The sequence below is a fragment of the Chamaea fasciata genome, unplaced genomic scaffold (genome assembly GCF_029207755.1).
Source record: "Chamaea fasciata isolate MVZ Bird 193981 ecotype frontalis unplaced genomic scaffold, bChaFas1.0.hap1 SCAF_3, whole genome shotgun sequence".
Taxonomy (NCBI): domain Eukaryota; kingdom Metazoa; phylum Chordata; class Aves; order Passeriformes; family Sylviidae; genus Chamaea; species Chamaea fasciata.
This window is the reverse complement of record NW_027094088.1, coordinates 47,551,824-47,574,602: the sequence shown is the minus strand read 5'-3', so window position 1 is coordinate 47,574,602 and position 22,779 is coordinate 47,551,824. Positions and strand designations below refer to the sequence as shown.

Here is a 22,779-nt window from a genome sequence, read left to right as displayed (position 1 = left end):
CAGGCAGCCTTAGATCAGTTTGAGGAAGTCACAGTACAACCTATTTTGCTACCCTTGCTTACAAAGTGAATTGTACTTTGTTCCTGTGGTACACTATTCCCACAAAATATTTCAATTTCCATATTCTTAAAATGTCAGTATTTTTTTCCTTACTCTACTGGTGTATTTAGTCTGATGACACTGTTTCAGCTGTCCCTAGGTCTTTCTTCCATGGGAAGCACTGCAGCTGGGAGAGCGTGATTAACATAAAACTTGTTCACATTTGTGAGGGCTTATTTGTAGTTCCTTGTTTTAAAAAAGGCGACTAAAGTAACCATTTGGCTGTCCCACTGCTGAAAATACAGGAGTATTCTCAAACAACCTGCAGATTAGGGATGTATGAGTTAAGATCTTTTTCCATCTAATTTAGCTAAAGTCTGCAAGCTATGAAGTTCTTCATTTTTTTTTTTATCATGTATATGTGATTTGTGCTAATGTCATTAGCTCACGACAGCAGGTTTGCAAGGAAATGATTGTTCTCTTGAACCTTTAGGCCACAATCACATAATCTGGTTGTAAACCAAAAGTTTTATGGGTAAAGAAAACCTCCGTGGTTGTCTGAACATATATTTTGAATAGGTTCCCATTCATGGAAGTAACCTTTGCAACTTAGTTACATCAAGTTCAAGTCCAGTGACCACTTTGGAAATGTCTCCTGCATGATTTACTTGCTAAGTGGCTTAAATATCTTTTAAACTAGGAGAAAATCTCTGTTCTTTTTTCAGTGACTGGGGTTTTTACAACCTTTCTCCTGAAACAGTTGTGCTTCCATCACCATCTAACTGTATTCTCTTCTCAGACGAGCTCTCTCTGCCAAGAGCAGAGCCCTGCCCTCAAGACTGAGCTTCAGAAACGTTACATGAAAAAGATTAGATGAAACGTTCTGTCTGTGGGATTTCCCTTTTCTTGAAATCAAAAATGGGGTTCTGTTGGTGTGAACATTGTGATTTTAAAGAAGTATTTTAAAAGAAAGGTGCCCAGAAATGTTGGTTGCAATTTCAAGACAGAATAGCAAATGCTTTGTGCTGCTGTGGAGGAAGCCAGCAGATTGTCATGAAGAAGATATGCTGATGTTCACACTGGTAGAGAGGTTTGCAGTAACTCAGCTGTGCTGAGCCAAGATCTGGAGGGGATTCTCAGGTTGCTTTGCAGAGTATCTCAGCACTGGAACCTGGTGAACTGGTTCTCCATGTGTCTTGACTAGGGGCTTAACCTGCCAGCTTGGTGTGAGTGAGTCAGGATATCTGGTCCTTACTGGATCATTGGTCTGAGCCACATCCCCTGTCAAAGAATAAAAAAAACCAGAACTTTGAGGCATGATGAACGTTTCAAAGGCAGTAGTGGACCCGTTCTCCTGATCCACAGGCATTTGGCTTACACTTTTGAGTTTTAGTAACAAAAGACATAGTAACAGAATGTGGCTTATGATGTCAGGATAGAAAGGGTAACAGTGGTAGAAAAGTGTTTAACCATAAAGTTGTTTTCATTGAAAACTGGGAATGGTAGGGACATTGTTAGAGCAACATGGTTGTTTGAGGCAGGGACACCAAATCCTATGGAAAGATTGGGGATGTTTTTTTGTTGTTTCATATTAGATGCTGATTTGCTGCCTCTATTTAAATCCATGGGTCAGGTCTGGACTGTGATTCTCATCAAGGGATGATCAATGTGGAAGGTCTCTTGACTTCCTTCATGGCTGCTGGTGTCCTGAGGTCAGGAGTCACTCTTGTGGGCTCAGAAGTGCCCTGCCATCCTTACCATTGGCTCATTTCATTTGGGGTGCAGCTAGTCACAAATAAAATCTCTTGTTGGTGGGAATTTTCTTCATGTAAATTCAGAACCTCTCTGTTGTGCCAGTTGATGTCAATTTAGCATTTGATACAGGTTGAGATGGGTACAGAGCAGAAGGAGTGTTAATTGCCAGGTTATGGGGTCTGTCTAACCATAGGAAGATGATGAGCCGGTGTTTGCTATTGGCAAGTGCAGTGTCACTCTGCTAAGACTTTTGGGGTGTAGCTCAGAAACTTGGCTCTGCGGAACTGTAAATTAACACTGTGTGTTGCCAGCTTCACCACACAATGGGAAGAGTGATCACACTTTCCTTTAATTACAGTGCTTGAAATAAAAAGATAAGCTAAACAGTTCTTTAGCAAAAACAGAAAAAAAAAAAAAAAAGCACTAGTAGGTTTTAAACATGAACGCTGAAAAAAATCATTGTTTAAAATGAAAGCAACCCTTAGCTCAGGCACAGCCAGGGAGTAGACTGCATCTTCTCCTTGTTCCAAGTTCTGGACACATTAACTGTATCAGCTTCCCTTACGAAGCAGAGGTACCATAGTTTTTGAGAGGCCTGCTCTTGTCTGGATATAATCTGCCAACATCTGAAATGTTTTATGCACCACTGACCAGGTGGAAAGTTCAAATTCACATGCATGAAGAAACTGCTGATCCATTTGCATGATAAGCCACAATCATGCTGGTTTTGTGTAGCTAGTTAATAGATGACAATATATTCTTCCATAGTAATTGCATATAGACTTTTTTTCCCTCCTAATTACCTCTCTCATTTCATTACCTCAGTTTATATTTTGTGTCTCTTTCACCCCCTCTATTAATCTGAAGGTGCTGTATCTATTGCACACCTATGTTTATTTTCTGTTGAGACATCCAAATTCTAAAAATCTAAACCAAATGTTAACAGGTAATCTGCTCATCTGGAAGCCAATAGTTATTCTAGCATCAGGCTGAAGACTATATTCTTCCCCAGAGAAAAGACATATATATTGATGTGTTTATGCTTTGCAATAGTAATATTTGTCCATGTGAGAAAGTGTGAAGTTTTTTTCTCCTGCCACACCATATGGCTTATGACTGTTTACAATCCAAACAGTAACAGCTGCTGCTGTGTAAGAGAACCCATTCCTCTGAGCTGGAGATGCGCTGAGTAGGGAATGACAAAGTGTGTGTCCACAGATGTATTCCAAATATCATCATCTACCACTCAACATCCTGTCTATCTTTCTCCTCTTGGAAACCATTGGAGCTTTTTTCCTATATTCATAGCCGCTGGAAAGAGCTTGGCAGCTTTGTTTATCAGTTTGGGAACAGATAGGGAAGCTGTATTTGATAATGACTGTCCAAATGGGAGAAGGGAAGGACATTCTGGTTGGGTGCTCAGCAAAATGAAAAGATTAATCATGCTCTTAACACCTTTCGAAGAAAAACTGATTGACTCTAAATTGTTAGCTCTCCTAATCAATAAATTAGAAGTTTCTAGTTGGAAGAATAAACCAGGGTGGTCTCTAGAACTTTAAAATACATGTCACTTCATGCCCTTCATTGATGGCATTCTTAATGCTTGGAACTTCATGCTTCAAAGATGTATTTTGCATTCCTCATATAGTTATCAGTCATTTTGAATTCCTATCAATTATCTGTTTGAACCTATCTTTCTTTCCTGCGTTTTTCTGCTGGCCATTTTGGTAATTGCTTAATTTTTGTATCAGATGTTGTAAGAAAAGACTTTCCATTGTCAGTCCTTCCTGTCAGCAGCAGGAGGACACTTTCCAGATATTACACAAGTGATCTACATTCCTGGACTTTACCTATAGTGCTCTCATTGCAAATGGCATTTAAACCACATCCACGCCTGTCAGCAGGTTCTCCCATCTCTGCACCATTGTTCATGTACCTGGTCTTTCCCAATAGGTTAGACAATAGGCGCGTTACATTTATTAAGACTTATCTCACAAAAGCATATTCCAGGGAGGATGAAATGTTCAGCAGGGTATTCCCTGGACATATTCTTCCTGTCACACAATAATCTAGCAATGCTCATTAGCAAGGAAGAATTGCAGGTTTTTTGCAATGGTTGCTTTATCTGCCATGAAGGTTTGCTGGTAAATAAAACCCAGTGGATTTTGTCCGACTTCAGTGTGCGTTGAAGGGGGCTATGAATAGAAGTGAGCACACCTTCTAGCAACATTTCTGTCACTTTGAACCCTTCTGACTGAAAAGCCTTAAAATTAAACCAGATTAACTTCCTTGCAGCATATAATGATATCTAACATTTGCATTTCGGGTTTGTTAATTTATCTGCAGTAGTCCTCTGCCACTGGGATTTTTTCATGTCAAGGCTACAGCTACCATAGAAACAAAAGAGCTGAAAGGAGCTTTCTGAGCTTTACTGGTAGTTAGGCTGGCAGCCCCAAACCTCACTGCTTCAGCAGTCCTTTAATTTAGATGCCCTTGTGGTCATCTTACAGAGATATTTTTTAACTTCAGTAGTTTTCTTCCCTGTGCTTGGTATGAGCAAGTCTCCAGCTCAGACTCCACTTACCAAGGTCGACAGCCTCTGCTCCTCTCCTCATGTGCAATAGATGCTCTGCTACCATGATTACACTGCCTGCTTACAATTTCTCTGTCATGGCTGTGAAGTGACTAGAAGGGTTTTGAAGCAGAGACCCCACAGGAATGAATACACCCTGTGACCACTGATAATGACCTGTAGGGCACATCCCATGTGCCATTTCAGCATTTAAGTGGAAGTCCAGGTAGATACAAATCAAATCCCTTTATTGCCCAAGAAATGCTGCTTACAGTTAAGGCAAAATCTTTACAAATCCAAGCACTGTAATATGGCACCATGTAGTTGTGACTCCATAATTCATGTGCTGAGTCAGCTTATTCCCATGTGAAGAAAGAAGTTACTTGAGAACATGCTCCGTGGTGTGAATTTCACCTTGCTTGTCACAGACAAAATGAAATTACCAGAAATATTTCTATCAAAAGTCTTAAGTGCAAGCTTAATCTACATCACTGTTACAGCAAAGAAATTCTAGCATATTCCTACCAGAAAAAATATGTGATAAGGTGCCATTTTCTCCCCCATTTCTGCTACGCTAGAAGAGAAAAATTACTTCAGCTTCTTTGGCTCAATGCAGCTGTGCCCGGATTAAACTTGGAACTGCATGGAGAGAAATCAATACACAACTGACAACAAAAATGGCAGATGGGAAGAATTTTTCTGCATAGACTACAGCTATGTTTTGTCATGGCCTTTGCTTGCCAAAGCTGTTCTGTGAGCAGTAACAATGGGTTGCATAAACAACTTTAAGGGATTGACGGAATTTGATTTCATGCTTTGTTCTGGCTAGCTGTCTGCTGTGTTAAGTAGAGAATCCATTTCAATACTCACTATGCAGAATTCTGGAAACAGCTGTGAGTATTTACTTCTAGGGTGCTGCCTAGGGATAGCCGAGTTACTTGGCAACTTTGTTCAGACAGAGCAGTCTGTCTAGAAATCACCTGGAGAATAAAATTAATTTGCTGACCTCTGTCAGGATTTGATGCCTTCAGTACCAGATATTAAAGCCTCTGCTCTTCCTCCAGTCCTGCTCTTAGTTAATACAACACTGAAATGAAAATTTCCCATTGAAAGCTGTCTCTGCTTCCTAGCAGGGAACCCATGAGTGGAAACTGAATTTACACTCATTCCTTTCTGCTGCCCCTTGGCTTTGGAAACACTGAAGCAATAAATTGCAGAGGGTCTGTGCTTCCCTACCAGCTTTATAAGCCGGTAAAATTTGCCTCTCCTGCACAGTCAGCCTTCCATACTAAAATTGCTTAGCTTTGGGACTTCATAGGTGTTGTCTGCACTTTGGCTTCTGACCAGCAAGCTAGAATCTCAGAGAGTAATCTCTCAAATCCCATACACTTGCTTAGGATAGCAAGTTAGAGCAAGAAGCTGTACTTGGATGGCATCCCAGTGAGACACCATGGAAATTATGGAACCAGTTAATGTCAGAAACCTGTGCCTTGATTTGAATCCTAGTGCTGCTGAAGCACACCTCTCAGAAACCTCCTCCTGGAAGTTAGACTCACTGATTTGCCCACAGACCTCTGCCAGGACCCGAATGAGAGATCTGAATACACTTAACGCAATAACCTTGTGAAAACACACCCAGTAGCATCAGGCAAGCATCTCCAACGGTGATTGTTTGTATGGTTTTTCCTGCCATGCCAGAAAACCTTGAGCAAGGGATGAGGTAAAAGGGCATTTGGGGAGGTCTTCTCTCTGCATCCTATTTTAAAGCAAAGAAAGTCCTGCTCCTTCCCTCTCATGTGTGTAAGGGATCTTCTTTCCTGTGCTTTCCCAGGCTGATGATGTGAGGTCTCATTTTGCTGGGAAATGCAAGGTAGGGATAGTAGGACAGTGTGACAGCAGAATCTTACAAGAGAAGAATTAAAGTGCAAATGCTGCATCTTCCTCCTTTTCCCTGCAGAAGTGTCCCGTCTTAGCTCTGCCAAAGAGCAGGGATGCCAGCAGCAGGGAAAACTCAGCAGGGCTGAGACTCTGTGATCCTCAGGGAGCCTCAGGTCCTGCTGTATCATAGGAGAAGCATTTTGGGCCTTTTCCTCCAGCGTGGTGGCTGTGACCCTGTGTCTCAGTAGCACAAAACAGTCTATCAGTGGCCCAAGTGAGGGTCTGACAGGCTGAGAGCTGTGCGCGGGCAGATGGGTTGGGAAGACTTGAAGCATCTGCATGATCTGCTTTAATGCAAGCCGTTTCAGATTTAAAATGCACTTGAACAATCATCCTAGATTAATTTCTGCAGTGTGAATTGCACTTTATAGTGCCATTGATCTCATTATTTCTTCAATTTCATTCCTTTTACTGTGAATTTTATCTGGGAAAAAAAGATTACTGTTCCCCACTTTGTGCTGTCACTGGATAAACTTACTTTCCCCAATACCTATACTAAACCAGTGGTGCAGATCCTCTGTTGCAAACCTGCAGCTGTTACAAGAATTTCAAATGTACATCTTCAAAATCCATCTTTTGCCTCTTGATTTAATAGTCTTCTAAGCCATTACTTCAAAAAGGGATGTTGCCTATTTTTTATTTCTCAGGTTCAGTAGCTAGTGATAAATGAATCTCAAGAGAGAAAAAAGCTGAAGATGATGAATAGAAGAAAAATGTTCATTATTAGCTCAGGCAGAAAATGAATCCCTTTTCAGAAATTCAGGAAGTTGATAATAGTGGGTTTTTTTTAATATAGATGATTACCCTCATGACAAATCTATCACTTTGCCTTCTCAAACAAGTATGATATGTTTTGTCTTTTTTTTCTTCTTGACAAGGGAATTCATGACATAATGTCACCCTGTTGGAAAATGTGTGTGTTTCTGGTAATTACTGGAAATGATGATGCTCTTAATTTACATATTATGCAGGGTGGTAGTGATTAAAAAGTTAGACATTGACATGCAAGAAAGTGCCAGGATAAGTCAGTTAATTTCTCCTAGCTGTAGCAGACATTTCTCTATGAGAAGACACACTACCAGTCATGTGTGCTTTTTTTAACTGTTTAATAGCAACCCCTGTACAAAACAGAGCTGTGATCCCTCAGAGATGCTGAAATTTTTTGCCATCTTCAGTGGGTGTACCCCATCCCTCATGTAAATTTTTTCAGGAACTCTGGGATACTTTTTTACTATTGCCACATAAAGGGGAAAAAAAAAAAACAAAAACAAAAACAAAACAAAACAAAAAAAAAAAACAAACAAACAAAAAAAAAAAAAAAAAAAAAAAAAAAAAAAACAAAAAAAAAAAAAAAAAACCCTGTCTTCTTACCCATTTCCAGGTCTTTATGTATTATTAAGCACCTACCCCCCCATGATGTGGTGCAGTGGAAACTCAGGCAGAGACTGGGGTGCTAAGCTGTCCTTATCCGTAAATCAAAACAGGATCCCTGCCTTCTTAAACATACCCTGCCTTTGGGCTTCATTTAGTATTTCTCTCCAATTTGCTCTGTTAAAAAGTCAAAGCCAAGGCTGACAGAACCACTCTGTCACCATGTGTACTGGTCACTCCTTGCATTTAAAGAGTGAAGTCACAGCTTGTGCTAAATCTTGCCCAGCCCTTTATAGCTCCTCAGCCACATTTAACATGTCACATCTGGCCACCCTTAGGCGTGGTCGGCATCTTTATTCAAAAAGTGTGATGGAATGCTTACCTAAAATGTTTGCCAAACTAAAAAAACAAAGCAAAGCCAAGACTTAAGGTTCCCTTGGGAAATGGAAAGAAAGGCTGGCAGCAGGGCTGCTTTTGAAAACTGTGGGGAGAGGAGTATTCAGTAAAGGAGGAGGAATCAGAAGAAGGGAATGTTCTCTCACCAGTATGTCAGAACAAGGCAAAGTTTGTGTTAATGGGTTGCTGCAGCACAGACAAATCCTGAGAGCTTTCTGAACTTAGAAAAGGGTTTTTTTCTATTTTTTTTTTCATTAAAGGATTACCCCTCTATTCACAGTAGAGAGGTAATCCTTTAATGCAGTGACAATTTGTAGTATTGCAACACATTTTTCATTCTCCAAGTAGGAGGAAGAGCCTAACTCCTGAAAAGCATTACAAATTCGCAAACTAAAAGTAATTAAATAAAAAATTATTCACATTATCTCTTTGTGTTTTCTGCCCCTTTCTCTTCCATTTTGTACCTTGTTTAGCCGGTTTTTTCATTTAAAATTGCTAATCCTTAAAAAGTTATTGCCATGGAAAATACAAATTTCTGCAACGCGTGGTGTTCTTGGCAAATCGAAATATTTTATAAACATAGGATATGTTTATTGAAAAAAATTGCAGTTGACTCAACTTTACTCTTGAAAATAGTCCCTTTAAATTCATGAAGAATACAGGTAAAGGCCTCTTGGTAGTCTCTTCCTCTGGACCATGGTTAAGGAGCCTGGGTCCTGTGGGCTCAGAACACAAGATGAAAATGGTTGTATGGACTAGACCACAGTATAATCCAGCTTGAGCAATGGCACTGATTTTTCTAGCATGCGGCCCAAAATGTTCCAAAATTTCCTGTCCAGGAGGAAGGGATGAGCAAAGGAACCTTGTGTTAAGTGCATAGATTAAATTCCAGTAAGCCACTCTGTTATAATTGAATGATTGATAAAGGAGTAACGCACTATAAAATTATGTGAAAAAGATGAATACTGTTCAAAAAGATTACTATGCTAATAAAAGGCAGGGTTTGCTCTGAAGTAATTATAAAATCCACCTCCTGCAAATGACTGAATAGGCTCAAGTTGCTTCTCCCTAGAATTTCTTTGCCATTGGTAATCTTTTAGCAGGGAAGTTCATTATGTGCAGTGCAGTTGTATAATGAAAAGCAAGAAAAGGAATTGTCATCAGTTCAAGAGGATTTCGGTGGTTTTAATCTTGACAGCTTTCTGGCAGTTTCATTTACCTTTCGAACATGCAGAAAATGTGTTTTGATCTTGGATGCAATGTACAGAAATTTCAAGCAGATGTTTTTAGCCTGAGCAAGCACCAGTCAAGAGAAGTGAGGCCCTGCACATATGCTCTGGAAGCTGATGTGTGGTGATCCCTGCCTCTCCTCTAGGGTACATACTGGATCACTTTGGCTTATTGAAAAGGCTTTTTCAGGTACAACAGGCAAAAAAGCCATTCTGATATGATTCCTATGAAATTGTGAAGCAGAAGGAGCTGTCAGGGTGGAGTTGGTGGAAACACAGGACAGCTGGGCCAGAGAAAGTCAAAGACCCTTCATCCAGTCAGTCCTTTTGCTAGGAAGGTAGCAGGATGCAGTTGGTACTGCATAAGCAGGACAGATGTGTGGCAACTCTCTCAAAAGGTTTCTTTTTCTTCTGCAAGACCCTCATTTGCAAAGTCACCTTGCTTTCACACAGCTTTTGTCTGATCTTACCTCTCTCATCTAGCATCAGAGGCCTTTTGGTCCTACCAAAAGCTGCCTAAAACTTGTGCTGCCTGAAAGAAGCCCTTCTTTATCTTTCTAAAGCATCTGTTCACCATTTAATTACAAAGCATAGCTGTAAAACGTTTTTGTTTGCTTTTTTTCCCCCCATGCCAGTGCTTTTAAATTTCTTAATCACTTTGTTGTTGTTGTTTAATTTGTAAATTTTTAGATGTGGTCCCTTTTTTTCTTTTGAGAGCAAAAAGACTGCCTCGGGTGCTGCCTCATGCATGGCAACATATATCAGAAACTTATTAGTTAATAATTCTTTTAAAAAAACCCACACAACATTCTCATTCTATTTAAATCAGTATAATGATTTGGACCTGTTTTGTTTCACCTAACAAAAAAGCCCAAGAAATAAACCAGTGCTTTGACAAGATGAAATAGTTAACCCTGATGGATTTTCACACACATCAATTGCGATCAATTTTTTAAAGAATTTTTTCCCCTAATGCTACAACTCCTCTGTCTGACAGTGGGATGCTTGTCATGACTCTGCAATTCAGGGCATACAGAGAATGTATCCGCTCCCTAGTGCATGGAAGAATAACTTTGGGTTTCATTTCCCATTCTTTACCTCCCTCTCCACCTCACTTTTTTCTTCATCCATATTTATACTAACAGTGAGAAAATAAGGAGAGTTACCTCATACCATTTACTTCAAGGCTTAAGAAATTTGGGTAATTAACCAGTTGGGTTACACTTTGCAGTTTATGGGGATTTTTTTATTCTCTCAATTTATAGACTGCAGTCAGGAAATATCTTCCTCTTACAACCAAGGCTCGTAGAGAAAAAAGAGGAAGAGCAACGAAGCTGGTGAAGGGGCTGGAGCTCAAATCTTAGGAGGAGCAGCTGAGGGAGGAGGGTTGTTTAGCCTGGAGAAATGGAGGTTCGGGGAGGATTTTATCACTCTCTAGAGCTACCTGAAGGGAAGGTGTAGCCAGGTGGGTTCTTCTTCCAGGTGACAAGGGACAAGACAAGAGGGGATGGCCTCAAGTTGCACTAGGGGAGGTTAGATTGGGTATTAGGAAGAAAATACTCATGGAAAGGTTTGTAAAGCATTGGAACAGACTACCCAGGGAAGTGGTTGAGCCACCATCCCTGGAAGTGTTCAAAGAATGTGTGGACATGGTTTAATGATGGACATGGTTCTAGGCTGATGGTTGGACTCAATGGTCTTGAAGTTCTTTGCATCTTTAAAGATTGTATGATTCTATAACTCTCAGAATGTTTTCTTTCCTTTCCTTCTTCCCCTGCCTCTTTCTCTTGAAATCACTGGTCCAGACATTCTTATCTCAGTCAAACACATCTTTTAAATGGCATGCATACATACCTGATCTTTTCAAATTCATTTTTCAAGTAAAAGGATTTCCAAGTAAAATTTACAGTTCTTATTGTGGGTGGGAAAAGCCTTTAGAAGAGATATCCAAACATACCATGCTGAGTTTATGTCAGACGCTCCTTCCCCTGAGCACCTTCTGAGCTGCGTTACTTGAGCCTGCTTTCACCAGTGCAGCTTTCCTAAACATTTTGCCATCTGGTTAGCCTGCAAGTTGCACCACTAAGTATGTTTGAAATCTGACACTTAGACAAGACAAACTATATTTTCACCAGAAAATTGGAAGTTTTGTCTTACTCCTCCTTAAATAGTATTTTTTGTTCCATATATTTTTTGTCTCCTACTGAGTATTTGGGGATAAAATTTCCTTTTAAAAATGATAACAATTATGAAAATAGCATTTAGATCTTCATAGTTCTACTAAATGTTTGAACTGTGGAAAATTCATCCTCCGAGAACAAGTACAAATGATGTGAGTGTAGCACCAAAAGTAATTGAAGTTGTAAAGGTATGAAGATGAAGAAACTAGAAGTATTTGTGCGATGTGGTAATTGCTGTTCTTCCCTCTGTAACAGATGTAACAGTAGCTAAACATCAGGGTTTGGATATATACACTCAGTTACTGTAAAACTCATCCTACTGAATCCAACAATCCTGAGAACTCAGTTGAAAGGTTTGGAAAAAATAGGTGCATGTTGAGTTACATTTGTAGCAAATTCTGCATCCATTGTCAATGCAGTAGTTTAAAGGGGAGGAAATGTCATCTAAAAGCAGGTACAACAAGTATGATTTGCCTGAGTTTCTCCTTTGAACTTATAGAAAAATGGTCTCCACCTAGGTGAGCAAGAGCCAGCTGCCTTCTTGCATACACATGCATGTCTGGTCCTGTAGAGTGGGCAGAAACTGAGCTGATGCACTGAGCAAGTGTAATTTAAATAACAGGTTTAATTACACTCCTTAAACTGGAGTGTCAAGTTTGTGACAAATGTGTAGGAATTTCCAGTGCACCATATAGAGTCAGCAAATGTTGATCAACAGGTACAGCTTATTCTGTTTTTTTTTAAGTTTTAATTTAAAATAACTGAGATCAAACCAGTTCAAGAACAAGATATGCCTGCACTGGATTCTTAAAGTTTATTCATTTTACCAATTCATTGTTTTTCATGATACATATTCTTATTAGCAACAGAAGTCGCAAAGCAACTGCTATGAAAAGATAATATGGTTTTAAAAAGCAATATTTTTGAGTGCTGGAAATAAAATGAGAAGTTAGTGGCTTTTGTACGAACTTAAAATTTGTGTGTGGAGACAGTTGATTTCCTGTATATCGGTGGTTGTCAACAACCGCATCCTATTCAGCGGATGTATCATCAAACAATTCTAAAGGCTAAAAGCTATACATTTTCATTAATCAGTCAGAGCTGTATTCCCACAGCATTTGACAAATCTGCCCTTAAATCTTTCTTTTTGTTTATATTATGAAGGAAGTCTCTTATATTAAAATTCTTTTGCCTCTGGTTAACAGAGAATAATGTTGTTAATGCAAAAAAAAAAAAAAAAAAGAAAAAAGAAAACAATGCACAAGCAGGTTATTTTTAGAAGCCATTTTCTAAACATTTCATTTGTTTTATGTCCATTACCCACACTAAAAATGAATGGCGAATTGGGAATTATATTTTAGAAATAAACCTTTCTTCCTCATTTAAATATACTTCATGCATTTTTAGGCTCTCTGGAGAATTAAAGCAAATAGCTGATTCTCAGGAGGACTTTAATTTGCTTAAAAGTGAAGATTTTTCTTTCTTTTTTTTTTTTTTACAGAACATGGTAGGTTAAAAGAAGTTATTCAAGCAAAATGGGTTGTTGAATTCCTTTTCCTTTGTTTTTCCCAGTATCTTTTGCTTTTCCAAAAGACTTTCCAAAAAAACCACTTCTATGTATTTAAATATTTATTTGGTACTGTTAAATCAGTGTTAGAAATAAACAAATTCCTCCAGAACATATTTCAAAATTCAAAACCTGTCAATTTTAGTTTGTCCTTTCTAATTCAGGCACATTTTTCCTGTTCCCTTGATTTTTCTTCCCTCTTCCCCTCCCCATAATCTCTGGAGCATTTCAAAGAAATACACTGATGACTGCAGGATTTTTGCCTTGTTTCTATACTCCAGTATTTGAATCCAAGAAATAGGTTGTATCTGATCTGTTCAGTTTTGATGCTTCTAAGGTCAAAACCCACAGGACATAACAGTGAATGCCACCTTGGTCTCTTCGAGATGAGAAGCCAGTTTTGTGTTGTTGTCTATCTGCCCCTATGTTTTCCATAATGCTCAATTAATAGAAAAGGGATCATCCCCTGTGCTTTTAAATTAATCAGTTTTCAAAAAAAAAAAAAATCACTGAAAAAAATTTACTTTGTGTAAATTCTCTGCTCTTTTTCTTTGGCAAATTTTAGACAACCTTGCCAATTTCAAACACACTGGAAAAATAATACTTGAAAAAACACTTGAAAAATACTTGAAAATTTCTGGTTTTAGCTTTCCAGCTATGTTTGTGAAAACCTATGAAAAAACTGAATAGAAAGCATATGTTCCATTTACACATGAGCAGATTTTTGCTTTTCTACTTGCAGCATGAGGATAAACAATTCCATTAATCAGATATTGAATACAGGACCTGGTGGCAAAACAGACAGTGAGAGCTTGATGAGCCCTACTGATTGTGAGCCATTGGAGTTAATCACTGTGAAAGGGCTGTGGCTCTGCACAGTCTGCAGGCCCCCAGCCTGGTTCCCTTATTTTTATACCTTTCCGTCTAAAAATTCCTATCTTCAGATAGTGTCTTAGCATCCATAACTGACAAGATTGTGCACTATCTTCCAGTGTGTTGGTTCCAACCACCCCCTACTCCACCCCCAGAAGGGGCCCTCCCAAGAAGATTTATGCCATTTCTGCCCCAGAGTATCCTGTGTGAATGTGAAGCTTGAGCTTTTCCCCACACATAAAATGTCATGAACTTGTCCCAAGACTTGACTTGACAATTGCTACTCCGTAGTATGATATGATATTGTGACTCCATGCTCCCCTTGGGATTACTTCAGAAAGAGAAGTTGCTGTACATGCCACTGCACCACAGGGAGAGTGGAATTATGTATGATCCCCCCCAGGCTTTCTGCTTCTCTTAAAGCATTAATCAAAAAGCAGCCTCAGAACCAGAAGACTTAGGGGATGATGCTTTGGAGGTGCTCATGACTTTCTGTTGCAAAGTGGAAGAAAGATCTTCAAGAGTCACAGTAGGACTGGTTTTGCACTCTGATACTACTGTCTCCTCAAGGGATGATAACAGCAATAACTCTGTTATATACCAGTGGCCTTTTTCTGTCACTGATATAAATCTTCTAGGTGCTATTGTTCATTCAGAAGCAATCCGAAGAAAGGCTGGCTGATTAAGAAAGACCCAGTTGTCTGGTGTTATAAATACTGGCTTATGGCTTTGCCCTTTGTGACCTGAGAAGAACCATAGGTTGAATTTTTATTATCAGTACTTCCCCAATAAAGCTATTTTTCCTCAAACCTCACATATTAAATTGATTATGCGCCATGTCATTTTAAAAGTATGCAGTTGCTGTTGATTTATATGGTCAGACTGGCTGCCAACTCAGCAATTTCCATCCTAAAATAACAGATCCAAAAAAACCCCAAGTCCCACAGTCGGCTGCTTTATGTTGTAATGAGTCAGCTGCAGATCTGTCCAACCACTAATTTCAGCGCATTTGTCCAAAGGGACAAGCAAAAACATGCAATTTTCTAGCAATTATAATCAGTGAAGAACTCTACATGGAAATGGTCAGCAGAAATATCTAGAAAAGAATTTAGACAAGGAAACATTTTCTGCTGTTTTCTACATGCGCTCTCTCTATATCCATATATATATTTCCAGTAAACAATTTGATGACAATCACAGACCTAGTTTGCCAGTTTTAGGAAAAGAAAAAGTACATAAAAAGCTGAAACAACAAAACCTAAAAGAAAACCCAAACCTGATGAAGTCAATGAAGCTGCTGAAGGTTTGCAACTAAATGTGTAGTTAAGTGAACTGATGCTAGCAAGGCAGGGCAAGTTTTAGTAGTGTCTCTTAACACAGTAACAAAATGAATGAAAAATTTTCTACACGTGGTTGTTTCAGTTGTGAACCATTAAGGCTTTTGTGTCATGTGATTCTTGGCCACTGAACACCACACAGACTAACAGAGAGCAGTAGTAAGTGTGGCAAATGTAAAGTATTTCTAAAATCAAAGAAAGATAGAGAGGCAGCTCACAAAGCTAAATGAGGCTGCTACACTCTTCATGTGTATAATATGCATCTTGGTGTTAATTAGGAAGAAGTAAGAGAATAAATTATTCTATGCTTACTTCTAGTAGTTTGATACAGGGCTTGCTGATCTCTTCTGTATGTTATTGCAGACCTACCACGTGTTGACCACTTAAAACCCACTCCACTGTCGTGCTACAGGCCTTTCTTTGTGACTGGAACACGAAAATCTGTAAATTCAGATAAAGAAAAGGCATCCTCAGGGTTTTCTAGTGGCAGCAAGAAACAAAAAAGAAATTCCAAGCAATAGTGTGGTACATCTATACTAATGGGATAAGAGAACCCATTTCCATTTTTTTCCCTTTTGGCACAATGAAGGGCACCAGGCACTGAGGTATCCTTTTTGGTTGTGAAAGACCCAATGACCTTCTGAAAATTGCTTCAGATACCAGCTTCTATCATTCCTTCTATCATTCCTATTACTTATGACCATGATCATGTGTGACTGTGTCATTTTAAGGTGATCTATAGAGTTTTATACTTAACTTGTGTATTGTTTCTGTTAATGATGCATAGTTAAGCCTAGAGCAGTAACATAATGAGATGAATCAAATAGAGTTCATTTGTAGGGCCTGTGAAAAAAACATCTTTAACAGACCTTGCATTTAATGAGAGTATGGTATTGATTAAATTAGATCCACAACGGCATAAACAATAATACTGAGTTTTCAAAGTGTGCTGATTGAGCTACTACTTCAGATTTAGGCTCTGGGGTTAGAAATGGGGTGAATGCATATCCATAAATAGTCTTTTCTTGGCATCAGTACTAATTAGTGTAATTATATGCCAATGTCATTTGCTTAATTTATGAGTTGGCAGCATGGCTAAAAGTAGAGGTTTTTTCTTGCCTTTTCTGTTTAGAATTTGGTTATTAGGATGAGGTCGTTAGTTTACAATTAAGTCACTTTATTTCCTCTAGCTTTAATATTAATGGAACACTTCATCACTGGAGCCCATATCTTGCCTTTCTGGTAAATAGAGGGAGGAACTCCTATGGGGTTTAGCTTCCCACTCCATCATTAAAGCTGCAGGAGGAATTTCTTATATGTGTTATATGAGACAATGAGGCAATTTCTTATTAAGTCATTTTTGTACACACATTCCCATCTTCATGCTTCCTGTGGGCTCTTTGGATCTTACCCCTAACCCTCTGCTGGCACCATCCATCAGTTCAGATGTGGAAGAAGGTTCTGCTTTGCAGAGAGAACAAGAATGAAACTGGCTGTAGTGACAGAGTTTTGCCAAACCAGGCCTAAACATTTAGTTCTAGGATATGTGTCTGGCAGCACTTGACATCAGTCCCTCTGATGCAAGCTTTTTCTCCTTGATGTGGAAAGGGGATAAGGGAGGAGACCTTTTCTTTGAATCACTCTAGACTATGAGTGTGCCACAAAAATGACCCCTGTTGTTATCACCGTGTGATGCTTAAAAATAAGCACAAAAACCTAGGAGAGATTCCTTTTCTTTCTCTCCCTCCATGCCATTCCCTCTAGTGGTGGATCAGAGGAGGAGCTGCTGCCTTCCCGCAGAAGCTGCTGCAGAGCACAGCAAGCTCCTTGCCATGGAACCGGCAGCAAAGGTTTGAGGTGCCTTTCAGGACACAAGTTTAGGAGCAATTGTTCCTGTCATTTTAAATACTGTATTTTTCAGACAAGTATTCATATCTTTCCATAGGTTTTCTTTTTCTCCCCCCCAAACTGAATAACAGACAGGTCCATACTACTGTCATAAAGCACACACTTCCCTTTTGCAGTTCTCTTTGCCAGCAGTATCCAGTCAGAATGAGGCATGCTACTATAATAGAAAACTCTATTTTAAACCCAGTTCACTAGTTGTGTCTTGAATTTTCTAAGTCATACTATGTTTTAAAAAAATCCCAAATCTAATGCCCTCAAGAGTGTGTGCAATGCCTTTTTACCAGCATAGCTGTGTTTTGTGCACAGTTGATATGTCCCTGCATATAAACTCTGTGCCTGAACCTTCTGAACTAGCTATCTTGAGTTCATTAAAAAAGCTCCTCTGTGTGGTTTCTGATAGAAACCCTGGGTAACCGCAGTGGTGACCATGTGAGGATGTGTCAGAGAGGGACCCTTGCCAAGGCTGGCCTCCTTCCACCCTCTCTGTTTGCCCCTCGGCCTCTGGAGGAAAGTGCACACTGAAGAGCTCTTCCCCTTGACAGCAGGATTAGCTGTTTTTGCAATTTGCTGGGGTGGGTGGGAGTGCAGAAAGGCTGAAGCTGAGCAGCTGGCAGGGCTCTGAAAGCAGTTAAAGGGAGAGCTGGGGATATTGCCTGAGAGTGGAAGTTCTGTGCTGGCATTCCTTCATCCATCCTACATTCCAGCCTTCTACATTCATCTCAGATGTCTTCCAGAAACCTTCCCAGGAGAAACAGCTGCCTCATGCTTAAAAGAGGAAATATTCAAAAGCTCCTGAGGTATTAAATCTTAGAGGATTGATGCAATATCTCCTTTTTGACAACACAATGTTTAACTCATCTCTTGCTACAGTCAGGGGCTGAAAAACTACCATAAAATTTTATGTTTATTTGAATAAAAGATGGTACCTTCTACAGGTTCTCAGTGGTCTTAAAAGTGGACAGGTCTTTGATATTAAATCATATAGCTTAACAAGAGTTGAAAAGCCATATCGAGAAAACGATTGCAGTGACGTGATATTGACCTGTGTGTTCAAATTTTCAAGGTATCTATGTAGTTTTAGCTTGTTCATCTAAAAGTGGCATTTTGGTGGGTTTTTTGAAGAATCCACTAATGATTAAGAAATAGATAATTTAGCAAATATACAATTTTTTGACCCTTTGAGACCCTAAATATCTTAAAAATAGGAAATAGGAAAAAAAAATTGCGTATCTTTCTGCCCTACAATGGCTGAAGTTTTACTCCAATGCCATTGGAAGATAGAGACAAATATTGGTCTAATATAGGACTGACTCTTAGTGATTGCTCACAGACAGAAGTAGCAGCCAAACAAGAGTCTGGAAGAGAGGCTGAAGGCTGAACATCTAAGCACATGGATACGTTCGTACTTGCAAACAGGCAACTTCTGAGTTGGACTTGCAGCAGATTAATGTTAATTGTAAGTAAAGTGCTGGGTAGATACTCTGAGTCATAGACATATGGGCCTGTTCTCATAAGAGTGCGGGTCAGCTTGTGTTAATACTTGTGCAGCGGTAAACCCAGAGTAGCTTCCTAGAGGCAGTGGCTTTAGCATAAAACTTGCCAGGGTGTAAAGGGGAACAGGTACCTGAAGAAGGATGGTTAAGATAAGGAAGGGAAGTCAATTGCTGTGGTATATTCTGTAATTTTGCTAGAGGAGGTAGTGATGACATTGATATTCTGTAGAAAAACAAACAGCATTTGGTCTTAAAGATAAAAGACTTAAAGATAGAAAACTTCCATAAATAAATGCATCTGAGGTATTTTTCCTTCTATATGTTTCTTCCAACTTGCTCGCTTCACACATTTGACAGCATTTTGAAGATGGCTGTGTTTGCTGCAACCCCTAGCATATTATTTAATCAGTTTTCAGTGTTGTGCCCGGGTCGCTGCTGTTAAGTGTTTGCTCGAATACCAGCTGTATGCCTGGCATTGCCTGAGAACATGAAGATGACAGCTTGAAAAACTACAAAGGCAGCTTAAAAATCAGCATGTTTTTAAAGCAGCTTGTCAGAAATGGATCTGCCATGTTCAGGTAAAGCAGAGCTTTTAGGGAAATTTGGACAGATGAGATGATATGAGGCAAAAGACAAGGAAACTCCAAAAACCTGGTAGGCAGGAGGTCTGGGAGTAAAGGGAGGGGAAAAAAAGTTAAGATAAATTGAAGATAAGTTTATATATATATATAAACAAGATAAATTAAAAGGACCCAGAATTATACTGAGCTTGAAGGATGCTGGTGTGTTTCGATTCTGAAGGAAAGCTAAAGGTGAAGCAAAAAATGGAGGGGTGGGAGAAGGAAAGAAAAGAGGCAATTAAATTTTCAGGCAAAACACACATGTTTAGTTGGCAGCACTTTGATTTGTATGGTTTTGTGCACACAGGAAGTTAGAAAGGAAGAATGGAGGCTGGAGTAACAAAAATGGGAATATATGTTAGAGATTAAGGATTGCATTCTGAAGATGGAGATGAAAAGGTGAATTTTGAAGATGCTGAAGAGATTAGTGACAGGATATGGAGATGGTTTGGATGTAGCAAAAGGAGAAGAAATTAAACACAACCCCCAAATGTGGGCTGGAATAATCAAAAGAGAAGTGGTATTGTCAATGGAACTAGGAAAGTTTTGTGAGGAGTGGTAAATTTGTTTTGGCCACAACCCATCAAAAATGACAAAGAATTATAAACTTTCTTGGATAACTTATTCATACTGAAACAATGATTTTTTCATGGAATTAATAGCATAAGCTCCCAGAAACTGAAACAGTTGCCAATTTATTTAGAACAACCTTATATAGATTTGTAAAAGGCCTCACATTTTATAGTGCTGTTGAAATGGTTGGTAGTTTGGGGATTTTATAGGTTTTTCAGGGACAAGTAGGGTAGGAGGAAAGGAAAAATGTAATTGAAAGATTGGAAGTTGCTAAGAAAATTTAAGGCAAAATGTTAGTACCTTAACTAGGTAGGCTGTCTGTGCAAAGTGCTCAAGCAAGGACATTAGACCAGATGGCCTCACTGTTGTCTCTTCCAACCTTACCTATTCTCTGGTTCTGTGGTTAGTTACAAGTCGGTACTGCATTTTTTTGTGCATTCCAGATGGGGTTTGGCCTTTCTTATTTCATTTCTACTTACAATGACAACCTTTCTATATTCATTCCAAGTGGTCTGACCCTACTTCCATATCCTGTGCATTTTCTGCTTATGCTTAAGTAATTACAGGAGTTCTTTATTCATCCAAACATCATGGCTAGTGTTTCTCTTGATGCCTTCTTGGACCACAGTTCAGAAAAAACCTGAACCATTTCTTGGCCACTATTAATACAGCTACACAGAGTTGTTTTTTCAAAAGATTTTTACAGTAACACAAAAATTACCAGTTTTCGTCTATATAGCTGAAAGTCACGGTTCTTTCTTTCAGGATTGACAGGAAGGTTTGTTTTCTGGCAGCTGTCAGGTCTAGGGTATCCATGAGAAATCACCTCCTAATGAACCATTGTGTACTACCCAAGTGGAAGAGTCTGACTGTTGTTTGACAGACATGCATTAATAAAGTGGCACCATCCTGACTCAGCTAATAGACAGTGTTGAAACAATGAGTTGCTAATATCATTATGGAATCCACACTACTAAAAAATTAGTGAATTATGCATTTCTTTCCCTCTTCCTTTGCTGTTGTCTACTCCCAAAGTGGGATGGTGCTGCTGACGCCAACCTTGGCTATTCCTTCTGGAGAGGTAAGAGCAGTCCCCGCTCCTGAGGAAGGCATGAGAGCAGCCACACTTGGCTTCCATTCCTTCTGTCAGGCCCCTTGCAGAGTAAAGTTTTGCAGAGACACACCTGGGATGCCAGCAAAGGCATGTAATTTTAGAAGCAGAGAAGTTAGGATGGCGAAGAGATTCCTGTGCCAGTGGGACACTCACAGTCACTGGTCTACTGTGTGACAGTACAGATCGAAATTCTTGAGGAGTGTGATCCCTCTTATCAACATACAGATGGATGTACTACCTCATTTTCTTGGTGCAAAAGTGAGTCTGCAGTGTGGTTGAGTTTAAAATGTTAAAATGTATTTATAAACATAATGTTTCCTCCAGCTGGGAGCTAGAGCAATTCTTTTTACTCAAGGACAGTAGTGGCTGGTCTGCGATAAGAGAAAATTATTCATGCAAAATGTCTGGAATACAGATTGCATCCTTTATTTCTAAACTATTAGAGGAAGGACATGCACATGAGAGGTGGAAGGAAACAAAAAAAAGTAAAAGTTTTAGGAAAGTCAGGCCACCTCCTGCCCCTCCCCTAAGCAAGTATTTCCTTGCACAGCATCAAGGCCACTTCAGTCATTTATCAGCACTCCTGGCTAACCAGGGAGGTCCTGGTAAACCAGAGGTCAGCAAATGAGATGCTGAAAGAAGAAAGAAGAATCTGGACAACTACACGCCTGTCAGATTGACGTGGGTCCAAGGAAGGTCATGGAGCAGATCATCCTGAGTGCCATCATGTGGCACGTACGGGACAACCAGGGGATCAGGCTCAGCCAGCTTGCATGTGTGAAAGGCAGGTCCTGCTTGGCCAACTCTGTCTCCTTCCGTGATAAGGTGACCCACTTCACGGTTGAAGGAAGGGCTGTGACTGTTGTCTACCTGGATAAATCTATGATTTTGTGATCAGGAGTTTTGCTTTCCTTGGCATTACTGTGCGCTTTCATCAACTTACATTATTCATTATTATTATTATTGAAGAAAACTGAGCTGGAAACTCTCCATTTTTAAACAAAGCATTGCTTGCTAATCAGGGTATTATATTTCATTTATGGAAATCACAGTGCAATTTCCTGTTAAGCAATCTATTATACTGGGGTGGGAGGAAGCTTTAACTGCTGCTGCTACTGCTGTTTTGAAGTGCTGGTCTGCATTTTCTATACATAAAGTTTGGGTTTGCCTGTTTCATATGTATGTAATGATTAGGGAGAAGGTGCTTCAGAATGTTCTGAATTTCCTCATAAACCAGACTGTGCTATTCCACCCCTTCTGGGACACTGTACAGGATTTGTGGCAGTCAGAAGTGCGGAGAGCAAATAAAAGTGGCAGCTGTGGGGAAGCACCAGCAACAAAGGTCTGCCCTTACCCCCTTCAGCTGCAGGTTGAAAGTTATTCAGACCATGACAGCTGAACATTTATTTCCTTTGTAGCAATTACTCTCAACATAAGTTTCCTCTAGGACATAATTGGGTCACTTGCAGTGGGTTTTGCTACCTGTCTGCCATGAAGTCTTGCATGAAATGTAGAAATGGATCAAGAACATTAAAATCTTACAGGGAACTGTTTTCAGACTTAGACCAGGGTTTGTGTGTGCGTGTTCACCGTGACCAGGCATAAGGATGTAGTCCTGCATACATAGACTGTGTGCTGGCAGATGGAAGGTCTGTGCATACTGAGAAGATTGACTTCTTTCCACTCAGATAGTGACAAGAATAAAGGAACTGGCTAGGATAGCGAGAAAAAATTGAAACTAGGTTATCCTATACTTGCAGCTAAGAAATGCAAAGAGAATCTCCATTCATATAACATTTTTCCACTCAGGCATT

General features: G+C 39.5%; 1 protein-coding gene across 3 annotated transcripts in view; it reads left to right on the top strand.

The window, feature by feature from the left end:
- The window catches only part of LOC136286846 (SAM and SH3 domain-containing protein 1-like), a 532,287-nt gene that overhangs the window by 343,105 nt on the left and 166,403 nt on the right, over positions 1-22,779 (top strand). The window lies entirely within an intron of this gene.